Below are 10,250 nucleotides of genomic sequence, written 5' to 3'. Positions count from 1 at the left end.
CTCGTGCATCCCTCCTGGGCTGGTGATCTGTTTCACCATAGATAGTATACATGCTGCTCTTTTGAAACATCCCACCCTCACATTCTCCCACAAAGTTCAAAAGTCTGTTCTGTATTTCTGTGTCTCTTTTTCTGTTCTGCATATAGGGTTATCGTTATCACCTTTCTAAATTCCATATACATGTGTCAGTATGCTGTAATGTTCTTTATCTTTCTGGCTTACTTCACTCTGTATAATGGGCTCCAGCTTCATCCATCTCATTAGGACTGGTTCAAATGAATTCTTTTTAATGGCTGAGTAATATTCCATGGTGTATATATACCACAGCTTCCTTATCCATTCATCTGCTGATGGGCATCTAGGTTGCTTCCATGTCCTGGCTATTATAAACAGTGCTGCGATGAACATTGGGGTGCACATGTCTCTTTCAGATCTGGTTTCCTCAGTGTGTATGCCCAGAAGTGGGATTGCTGGGTCATATGGCAGTTCTATGTCCAGTTTTTTAAGAAATCTCCACACTGTTTTCCATAGTGGCTGTACTAGTTTGCATTCCCACCAACAGTGTAAGAGGGTTCCCTTTTCTCCACACCCTCTCCAGCATTTATTGCTTGTAGACTTTTGGATAGCAGCCATCCTGGCTGGCGTGTAATGGTACCTCATTGTGGTAAAACACCCATTTAAATGAATGACAAGGAGGACAACCACTCTTTTCCATGTTCCACCATCTCTTGGCATGTTGCTTTCTAGTACAGGTTCTGGCTCACTGTGTCACTTTTAACTTATATGTTCCTTTATTTTCCTTTCCATTCTTTTGAAAGAAAGATGGCACATAGCTTTTATTTTTATTTTGTTTTAATTTGGATACTGGTGTTTTGATTATGCGTGGAATATGGGTGGTGGAGTCTCCCTCATTTATTTATGTAATGAGGTTATTATCTTCATTTGTTCACTATACCTAAGTCGTTAGCATCATCCCTTTACAATAAGACGATAATGCATGTTGACTCATCATGTTTTCTTAAAATTAAACCCTAGTTACATAAACAGATTTGTACGCTCCTTCAGAAATTTCCAGAGAGAGACCAACTGCATCGCATTTAGTGCGTCTCCTCCTTAGGGTGGGTCCTTTCCACAGGCGCCCTATGTTGCGCATTTCTTTTAGATTCTTCCTGATTCCATTCTCAGGGCTTTATCTTCAAGTCGTCATGGCCTTAAACACCATCCATATGGGATAGAACCCAACTTTCTATCTCATCTTCAGCCTGCAGCTTTCTCCCCCACTTTGGACTCCTTGCCGACGATTTCCTGCTAGACGTCACTCCTCGAAAGTCTATAATAGACATCTCCGACTCAACCAGGCTCATCTCCATGAGAGCATTCATTCATCATCATCCAGGCTGTCTACTTCCTCATTTGTAGACAATTAAGTTCCACAGGACAAGGCCAATGTTGTGGTCTGTGCATTACTCCCAGCATGTAACACACTGCTAGCCACATGGCCAGCAGGCAAGAAATACTCTTTCGTAACGAAGGAACAAATAAACCAAGCAGCACCCTCCCCTTGGAGCTGGATCTTTTGGGGGTAGGCTAAACTGGTCCTTAGAGAGGAGTGAAGAAAAGGGGTCTATGTTTCCTCATCTGACAGGGACTTAGTGGTGAAGCCATTTTCTTTTTCCCTCCAGGTTCTCGTAGTAACTTAGATTGCGCAGAATCCCAAGCCTTTGGTGCAGGCAGACTGGTGGTGGCAAGCCCAGGCCTGGCCGCCGGGGTCCTCGGGGTCCCTCTGAGGGCGGCCGCGTGTCGGGACGTGTGCAGTCCCGGTCGTCGTGCCAGCGAGAACCGAGGTCGGGACTCCCGGGCGAACACACCTCGGAGCCAGGGCGGCCCGGGTCGGGGCTCTCGGCGCGTGTGAGGCCGGGGTCGGGGTCCTCCGCTGGAGGCGCTTGGTGTCTGCGCAGTCGGGGGTCGCGGCCCTAGGCAACCGCGCGGGCGGCACGGGTCCCGGAGGTCGCGCGGCCGGCGCCGCCCGACGTCACTTCCGACCGGAGCCAAGATGGCGGCGGCGCGGCCGCGGGCGCCGGGGCGGGCGGAGCGGTGGCGGCGGCTCGGGCGGTGGCTCTCGGCGCTCTGAGGTGCGGGGCGCGGCGGGCGCAGCCAGGTAAGAAGCAGCCAGCCAGGGCGGGTGGTTGCCGGGACGGCGGCGGGCTCCGCGCCGGGACTCCCGTCCCTGTCCGCGAGGAGCGAGGCGGCGGCGGCGGGAGCGACACGCCGGGGACCCGGGCGCTTAGGGCCGGGCGGGTCGGCGGGCGCGCCCCCTTCGAGGTCTCAACGTCCGGCGCTCGCGGGGCCCCCCGCAACGAGGCGCGGCCCGCGGGCGGCCGGGGTCTGTCCTCCCGCGCCGAGCAACCCGGCCCGGCCTTGGGCCCCGGCGCGGGGAAGTTGTGGGGTTCGCTTTGTCGCCGTTGGTTAGCCGCGCGCCCCGCGGGGAGGACGCGGGTGGGCTGCCGGGCGGCGGCGCCGGGCGGGCGCCTGCGACTCCAGCGGGATCCCGGTCTCGGGCCCGCGAGGGTGCCCACCGGTCCCAGGGCCGTTCCAATTTCAAGTGGTCTTGCTCTTCCTTTTTTGTGTTCCAGCCGAACGTGTCTCTCACACTTGCGTTCTGAATTTGTTCAGCGTTTCGCGTCTTTGTGGTTCCTAAATCCACAAAGTGTAGTTGAAGCTTGGAAACGTTCTCCCTCGATGATCCCATCACAGACCCACCGGTGTTTTTGTGTTAAACAGACAGTTCATTTCTCTCACGCATTTTGTTACCACAGATGCCCCCGAACCTATTTTTGATGGTAGCAAGTGAGACACGTAGTAGACCAAGCAGGTCAGTGTCTTTCCCCTCCCCTCCGTGGTGGCTCCCGACCCACGCGTGAGCCCCTGGCCACCTTGTGTCCAGACACGAGCTTCGGGAACAATCCCACGTCGACCTGGGGAGTCCACAGTACCGCCACTACGCAGTTGTAATTTCCCCAGAGAGAGGACACGCGTGCCCCTCATCTTCCATTGAGCGTTGTGTTGGGGTTTTGGTTTATTTCAGAATGCCTTTTGGTGAATCCCAGTTAAGTCTTTTAAATCCCTCTGATCAGACACTAAAATGGCCCTACCCAGAAGGCGATTAAAATATTAAAGTTTTTGTTTACTACATGTTTATTGTTAAAAGCAGTCACAGTCTTCTAACAACAAACAGACCCTTTCAGTGGTTCTCTTAAGATGCCAGACTTCATCTCGATTTGATCAGTTAGTTGCATGAAAGTATGTTGGGGAAATGTAGGCCTTTAAACATTTTTTTAAAACATGTTATGAAATGTGCTGTACAGATATTAAGGAGGAGGAACTGAGAGACATATTGTATGTTCCTTTTTAGTAGGGTCTTGTTTTTGAGGTGGCATGCAGCCGCCCCTTCATTCTCCTGTAAGCTTCCTTACACACACTCATTTGCCCACATTGTTTACACGTAGAATCTCAGTATAGCCTTGAGAGGATCTTTAAAGATAGTCCAGCTCCCTCATTTCAAGCATTGGAAACTGAGATTGAAATTCATAGTGGGATTGACGTTTGTTCACAGCTTCTAGTATTCCAGGGCTCTTTTTACACATCTTTTTTGGTTTGGTTTAAATAAGTTAATATATTTGAAGTGCTTAGAAAATCACCAAGTGCATAATCAAAGCGTTCAGTAGAGGTTCGTTTTTGTTGATTCTGAAGATGGTTTTTTTCATTGAAAAGTCGGCAGGTTCACATTTGTTTTTTCTCATTTTGTGGACAGTTCCTGAAACAATTGGGCGTAAATCTCTAATAACGTGTTAGTTTTGTAAGTACAAAATGGAACAAAAGATTCTCACTCTAGGACAGTTTGAAAATGGAGAAAAACACAAAGAAGGAATAGAAATAGACCATTCCCTTCTCGCGCAGACAACCACTGCGAACACTTTGGCAGACCTCCTCCTTACTGTCTCACGGTGTGCGTGTGTGTATTTTCTTTCCTTGTTTATGTTTATTCACTTCTATATGTTTGCACTTTGTTCAGGATAGAGATCATATGCTATATATTGTTTCTAATCTCTTTTCCTTTATGATATTGTGAGCATATATCCATGCCACTAAATCTTCAATGCGATTTTTAATGGCCATATTTTATAGGGTGGGCCATAATTTATTTATCAATTCCATATTGATCAGTAAGGTTTCAACAGCTTGAGATTTTCTTTTTATTAAGATTTGTTTAAAAGTTTTTCTATTGTGGATTTTTAAGCCCTGTCATCTTTTAAGATACGTGAAAAATGTAAATTCTGTTTTTTAGCCTCTAAAGACTCATTTTTCCTGCCAGTGCAGTTTGAAGAAATAGCACTCCATTTCAGCTGTTTTATTCTCCTTCAGCTGGGTCTCTGCAGTTACATACATATATCTGCACGAATATTCTTTTGATGATTATTTTACCTTAGATGTTTGTTTATTCATGGGACTGTTTCTTTAAGCTGCCCATCTCTTTTCAAGTTCCAGATCTGATTTACAAACCTTTTAAGTCCTGTTAAATCATAGACTTTCCGGGATGGAAAGCACCTTGGGTTATTTACTATTTTCATGTCTTCTGACTTGCTTTTCATGCTATTTTTAATCCTCCCGCAGAAGGAAAAAAAGCCCGTGGGCTGCCTTAGAAAACTCCGTAGTGGGGAGCAAAGAGGGAGTAGGTGGACAGTGGGGGGAAATTGTCAAGCTTGTTTGGCAACATGTAGATCCAGGGAGTTTCCAGGTGATGGGGATGTTACCCGACAGTGGTGACTGCTGATCCTGCTGACATCTGTCCAGGGCTGTGCAGTTTGCCTAGAGCTCATCAGCTATGCCCTCGCTCCTCCGAGCGTTTGCTTAGAGGTCTGGGATACTGTTCTGGCCCTCTCCTTTTGAAATTAGATGCTTATACTTATAGCTGATAAAATCATTTTCATAGGGTGACTGAAAGTAGTACTTAGATCCCATTGAAACAAGGTTTCTTAACCTTAACATGGTTGTGGGGCTGGATCATTCTTTGTCGTGGGAGCTGTCTTGTACCCTGTAGGATATTTTGCAGTCCCTGACCTTTGCCCACCAGATGCCATTGGCACCTCCCCTTCCCCCCCAAGTTGTGACAATCCATAAACCCTCCAGACGTTGTAAGATGTCCCTTTAGGGCAAAATCACCCCAGGTTTTAGCCACTGCTTTAAAGGAAGGCCCATCTCACTGGATGGTTGAATCATAGAAGCTGTTTATGGAATCTCTTTAGTTAAAGAACTGTAAGAATATATGCCACATGGTTTATGTGAAGTTCCCCTTGAAGCCAGGGAACAGGCTTCCTACAGGTGGAAGTTCTTTTCCTGAGGTTGGTTTTATGACTTTGTCCATTTAATTTTTTATTTCTGTTTTTAAAAATCTTTTGGCTGTGCTATATGGCATGTAGGCTCTTTGTTCCTCCATGAGGGATTGAACCCATGCCTCATTGAACCCAATGCAGAGTCTTAACCATTGTACCACCAGGGCACTCCCGATTTTATGACTTTGTTGAATGGTCACTTTCGGCAGTTTTGATTTGGTGCCCCTTTCAAGGCAAGAGATAAAGGAACTTGAGGTAATGTGGAAACTATGGAGCGGTTTTCCTGATATAGGATCAGCATTCCCAGTATGTAGATTAAATTATTATGAACTTTAAATTTTCATGGAATTGAAACATGGTGAATAATTTAAGCTTGTGGTCTGTTATACTGAATAGGACAAAAACAGTGGTCTTTTCTTCTAGAAAATGGAACTTAGTGGAGCAGCCCCTTGAAAACTGCAGGAAGAAGCCTAACTAATTTTTCTAAAATTTCCTTTTAAAAAAAAAACAAACAACAATTCAGGGTTATGAACTGAAAGTGAAAAATTTGTCTTGAAGAAATAAAGTTTACCTGTGCAGTGTTTAGCTAACTTTGTTACTTTATAACTTAAAGATAGGTTATTGATACTCATGACAAACCTGCACCTTCCCCTAGAGGGGAAAATATTAAGTTGTCAAATCTTTATTTGACTTCTTTAAAAGAATAGATAGTATGGATTGAATTTTTATCGTGGCATAAGTAATCTTTAATAAGTTGTAATAATAGTAATAATAATAATGTTAGAACTCACTGATAAAACAAAAAAAAGAGGCGCTCTTGAACCACATTTGGTAATGGAGTTGTTTTCTGAATGACAGGATATCTGAATGTACAGAATCACATTCATTCACTGGAATGAATGCTTGTGTCATTTAACTATTCTTTTTTAAAGAGAATGCCTTTCTTTCCCCACCTCCACTTCCCTGAGGCATGAATTAGAGTTATTGTATGTAATAAATCTGGTTCATTTGGAGTGAAATATGCTTATACTATTTTTCTCAGTACTGTATAATATTTTTTCTTAGATTCTTGGTTCATGTCATCTACTCTGTTTTCATTTATTAGTCCTTTGGAACATGCAACTGAATACTTATGTATTTGCCAGCCATTTCGGTGAAAAGAATATTTTGTACCTCTTGCAATAAATCATATGATAGGCTTTGCTTTGAAAGAGCTAAATTACTTCTTGGCATAGCTTGCCTGAAATATGGAAAGCAAAGTGCAACTGTTAGTTTGATTACAATGGGCAGCCTGTCTGGAAATTGGTAAAACCTACAGATTTTACATGTGCTTATATGTAGTTCCACTAAAACTATGTTAAATTCTGGTGGGAAAATTATGTGGCATTTTCAAGTAATTTAAATGATGCCATCAATATTTGAAAAGAGTTGTGGGATTCATCAGCCCTTGTTATATACAAGTATGAATGCTGCACATTTCATAAGGCCTTTTTAAGACCACGTAAATTAAGCATACATTGGAGGATCAGTATGAAAACTAGAACCTAAATGTTTCCCGTTCCATGAGACTTATTTTAGGGACTTTGCCATCATCCTGAAAGGCCTAATATTAAAATATGCCTAAAAGAAGGCATTTTAAAAAGGAAGAACTCTTAGGATAGACGTGTGAAGCTCTGTTACCTCTTGTTAGAGGTTGTTGAGCAGCTCAATTCCCTTGTTTTGGGAGATGAATATTGTGTCAGTGCAATTCTCTGATAATAGAGTGCTGCCTCAATATACAGAATGAACTATATCCCAGGTACATTCAGGGACGGCATTATTTCTGACAGTGGGAGAGGTAAGACAGTTTCCTCTCTCTCCTCTTTGTATTTGAAAAGTGAGTACAGTGATTACCTCTATCTTTTTTTTTGGATTTTTTAAGATGAACAGATGAATATGTGAGCAAGCAATTTGAGATTCTTTAGGTTTTTCAAAAACAATACTAGCATTTTGCTTAGATTTTTTTTCCTTAATAGGTATTGAGGGTTGTTGTTGTTCTTTAGTCATGTCTGACTCTTTCGCAACCTGTGGACAGTAGCCTGCCAGGCCCCTCTGTCCATGGCGTTTCCCAGGCAAGAACCCTGGAGTGGGTTGCCATTTCCTTGTCCAGGGAGTATTCCCCAACCAGGGATCCAGCCCACACCTGCATTGGCAGGCGGATTCTTTACCACTGAGCCACCAGGGAAGCCCATTGAAGGCTAATGTGGCACAAGGATTTCTTGGAAGAAAAATCCTTCCAAGTTATTTCTGAGTTCTAAAGTTTTTTTGCTTATCTCATCCTCCCTCTACTGAACATGGTGAAAGGGGAAACTTTTTTCCTACTTTCTTCAATGCCTTTCACAAAGCCCAATCCTTTGTCTTCTACGCTCTTGTTGGGTATTTTTTCCCTTGGGATTTCCTCTGTCCCTGGGTCTTCCCCTGGTGGCTCAGAAGGAAAAGAATCTGCCTGCAATGCAGGAGACCCGGGTTCAATCCCTGGGTCAGGAAGATTCCCTGGAGAAGGGAATGGCTACCCACTCCAGTATTCCTGCCTGGAGAATTCTATGGACAGAGGAGCCTGGTGGGCAACAGTCCATGGGGTCGTAGAGTCAGACACAACTCAGCGACTAACTTTCCTCTGTCCCTGGGCAGCCCCTTGTGGCTGAAGACTTCTAAATCTCAGTCCCCCTCCTTGAAGATGGTCTGTGCTGGGACTTTTCCCCCCGTTTGATGGATGTGGCTTTTGGTGGATGTCTGACCCCTCCTCTCAGAGTCTCTAAAATGGAACTCACCACCTTCCACTTAAATACTACCCGTACTCCTGGCTTATCGGTCTTTAAAATACATTCATTCTTCTTGTCAGTCACATTCCAGATTTTGTTGAACTCATCTTCACCATCTCTTTTTACCTCCTGTTAGGTTAGAAAACACATTCTGTTCATTCTTCCTCTGTAGCGTTAGTTACATTTTTCGTTTCTTTTCCGCTATCATCAGGGTATCAAAGGTTTATTGCTTATCATCCAGATTCTTAGCCGGCTTGCCTGGCCCCAGTCTTTCTGGCTGCCCTTTCCTCTCCTGCCTCCTCACTCTTAACGTGTCAGTTTAACCTTCCTACACTGTTAGGCCTCACTTGGTTTTGTGGCAGTTCTCAGAAACTTTTCTGGGGCGTGTTACCCACCTCAGGGCAAAGCTGCCCTCCTGATGGGCAGCCCTGGAAGCAGGCTGTTTCCCTGGGCTCCTCCTGCCCGTGCGCGTTCACTGGCTCTGCTTTTAAGAAAATCCCTGTTTTCATCTTTCTCTATAGACCCTCAGGACTTGTGTCAGGAGGGGGCTGGGTGGATACTGACTTCTCCTTCACTGTCTTTGAGGAATGTTTCCTACAGGTCAAGTTGACTTTTAACCTGGAACTGAGACACCACCCCTTATGCTGGGAAAGATTGAAGGCAGGAGGAGGAGAGGCCGACAGAGAACAAGATGGTTGGATGGTATTACTGACTCAGTGGACATGATTTGAGCAAACTCCGGGAGATGGTGAAGGAGGGAAGCCTAGCGTGCTGGCGTCCATGGGGTCACAAAGAGTCAGACACGACTGAGCGACTGAAGAACAACAACAGATGCCCCAAGAACTGTCCCATCTGTGGTGGGACAGAACTGCGGTGCTTGGCGCAGACCCTGACTTGAGGGGCACTGTCTGGCTTATTCCAGCCTGTGGCACCAAGAGGTGGTCCTTCATCCTCTGTGTCATACATTGAAAGGCCCTGGGTAGGGGGAGGCGGTCCTCTTAACCTTGAAACAAGAACCAGTAATTATTCATTTTGAGAAAATGTGTTGTTCAGTTACTGAGTCGTGGAGAAGTTGAGGAAACATACTTTCCTATAAACAATAAAAATTCGTATATGTATAAGAGCTTCTTAAACTGTAGAGCAGTACACAAATATCACTCTGCAAACAGTTTTTATTGTTGTTGTTTAGTCACTAAGTCATGTCCACCTCTTTTGCCACCCCATGACTGTAGCCTGCCAGGTTCCTCTGTCCATGGGGTTTCTCAGGCAAGAATACTGGAGTGGGTTGCCATTTCCTTCTTCAGGGGATCTTCCCAACCCAGGGATCAAACCCAGGTCTCCTGCATTGCAGGCAGTTTCTTTACCATTGAGCCACCAGGGAAGCCCTTGCAAACAGTAGGTGTTGCTGTTACTTTAAAATGCTGTTGAGACTAGAAATAGTTACATATTTAGAGGATAGACTCCAAATTTCAGGTTTCATTTAAAGTAGAAGATTCGCTCCCTACCAAAATAATAATAAACTCTTGGGAGAAAATCTCAAGAAATGCATTGATTGTTGACCCTGGCATCTTAGCAAAATATAGTTATTACTCTTATCTGGCGTAACTTGTAATTTTGCTATAGGTTGTTCACTTACGAGTTTCAGAAGTCTCCTTGTCATTTATGTGTAGTCTGTGGAGGGTGAGTTTTCCTATATACTTTATTGTATAGGAGAAACCAGAAAGCCTCTGAGCAGCCACTTGTAAGATGACTATATTGATACTCATATTTGAAAAGATGCATACTTGAGTGGCAAGACCAGTCCCTCATAGTACTGAAGCTTTCATCCCCTTTACAGAAAATGCACAAGTATTTTGCAGGGTTCCTGAAAGTCCCTCAGTTTTTAACATTTAATCACATCAGTTACATCTGCATTGGGAACTCCAGTGGAAGAACAGTAACTCAAAAGGGTTAATTGAGAGTTCATTTTATTTGGGGAATTGTGAAGTGAGCTGTCATGGGGCAACTGCTTGTAGAAAGTCTGTGTTTGAGTTGGAAGCTTGGCATTTGAGTGTGAGAA

At 44.7% G+C, this 10,250-nt stretch overlaps 1 protein-coding gene across 8 annotated transcripts in view; it reads left to right on the top strand.

Annotated features, from left to right (window-relative positions):
- The first annotated feature begins 2,086 nt into the window (after positions 1-2,086).
- PRDM2 (PR/SET domain 2) overlaps positions 2,087-10,250 on the top strand; it is a 132,487-nt gene continuing 124,323 nt past the window's right edge. For 6 of the 8 annotated variants that reach the window (XM_061160713.1, XM_061160710.1, XM_061160707.1 and 3 more), the window contains exon 1: positions 2,087-2,158. The gene's annotated coding sequence lies outside the window, so the exon portion shown is untranslated. The remainder of the gene's footprint in view (positions 2,159-10,250) is intronic. The other 2 variants (XM_061160712.1, XM_061160711.1) reach the window with 1 other exon arrangement.

This window comes from Dama dama, chromosome 14, assembly GCF_033118175.1.
Source record: "Dama dama isolate Ldn47 chromosome 14, ASM3311817v1, whole genome shotgun sequence".
In the NCBI taxonomy this organism is placed as follows: domain Eukaryota; kingdom Metazoa; phylum Chordata; class Mammalia; order Artiodactyla; family Cervidae; genus Dama; species Dama dama.
This window is presented reverse-complemented; position numbering and strand designations above follow the sequence as displayed.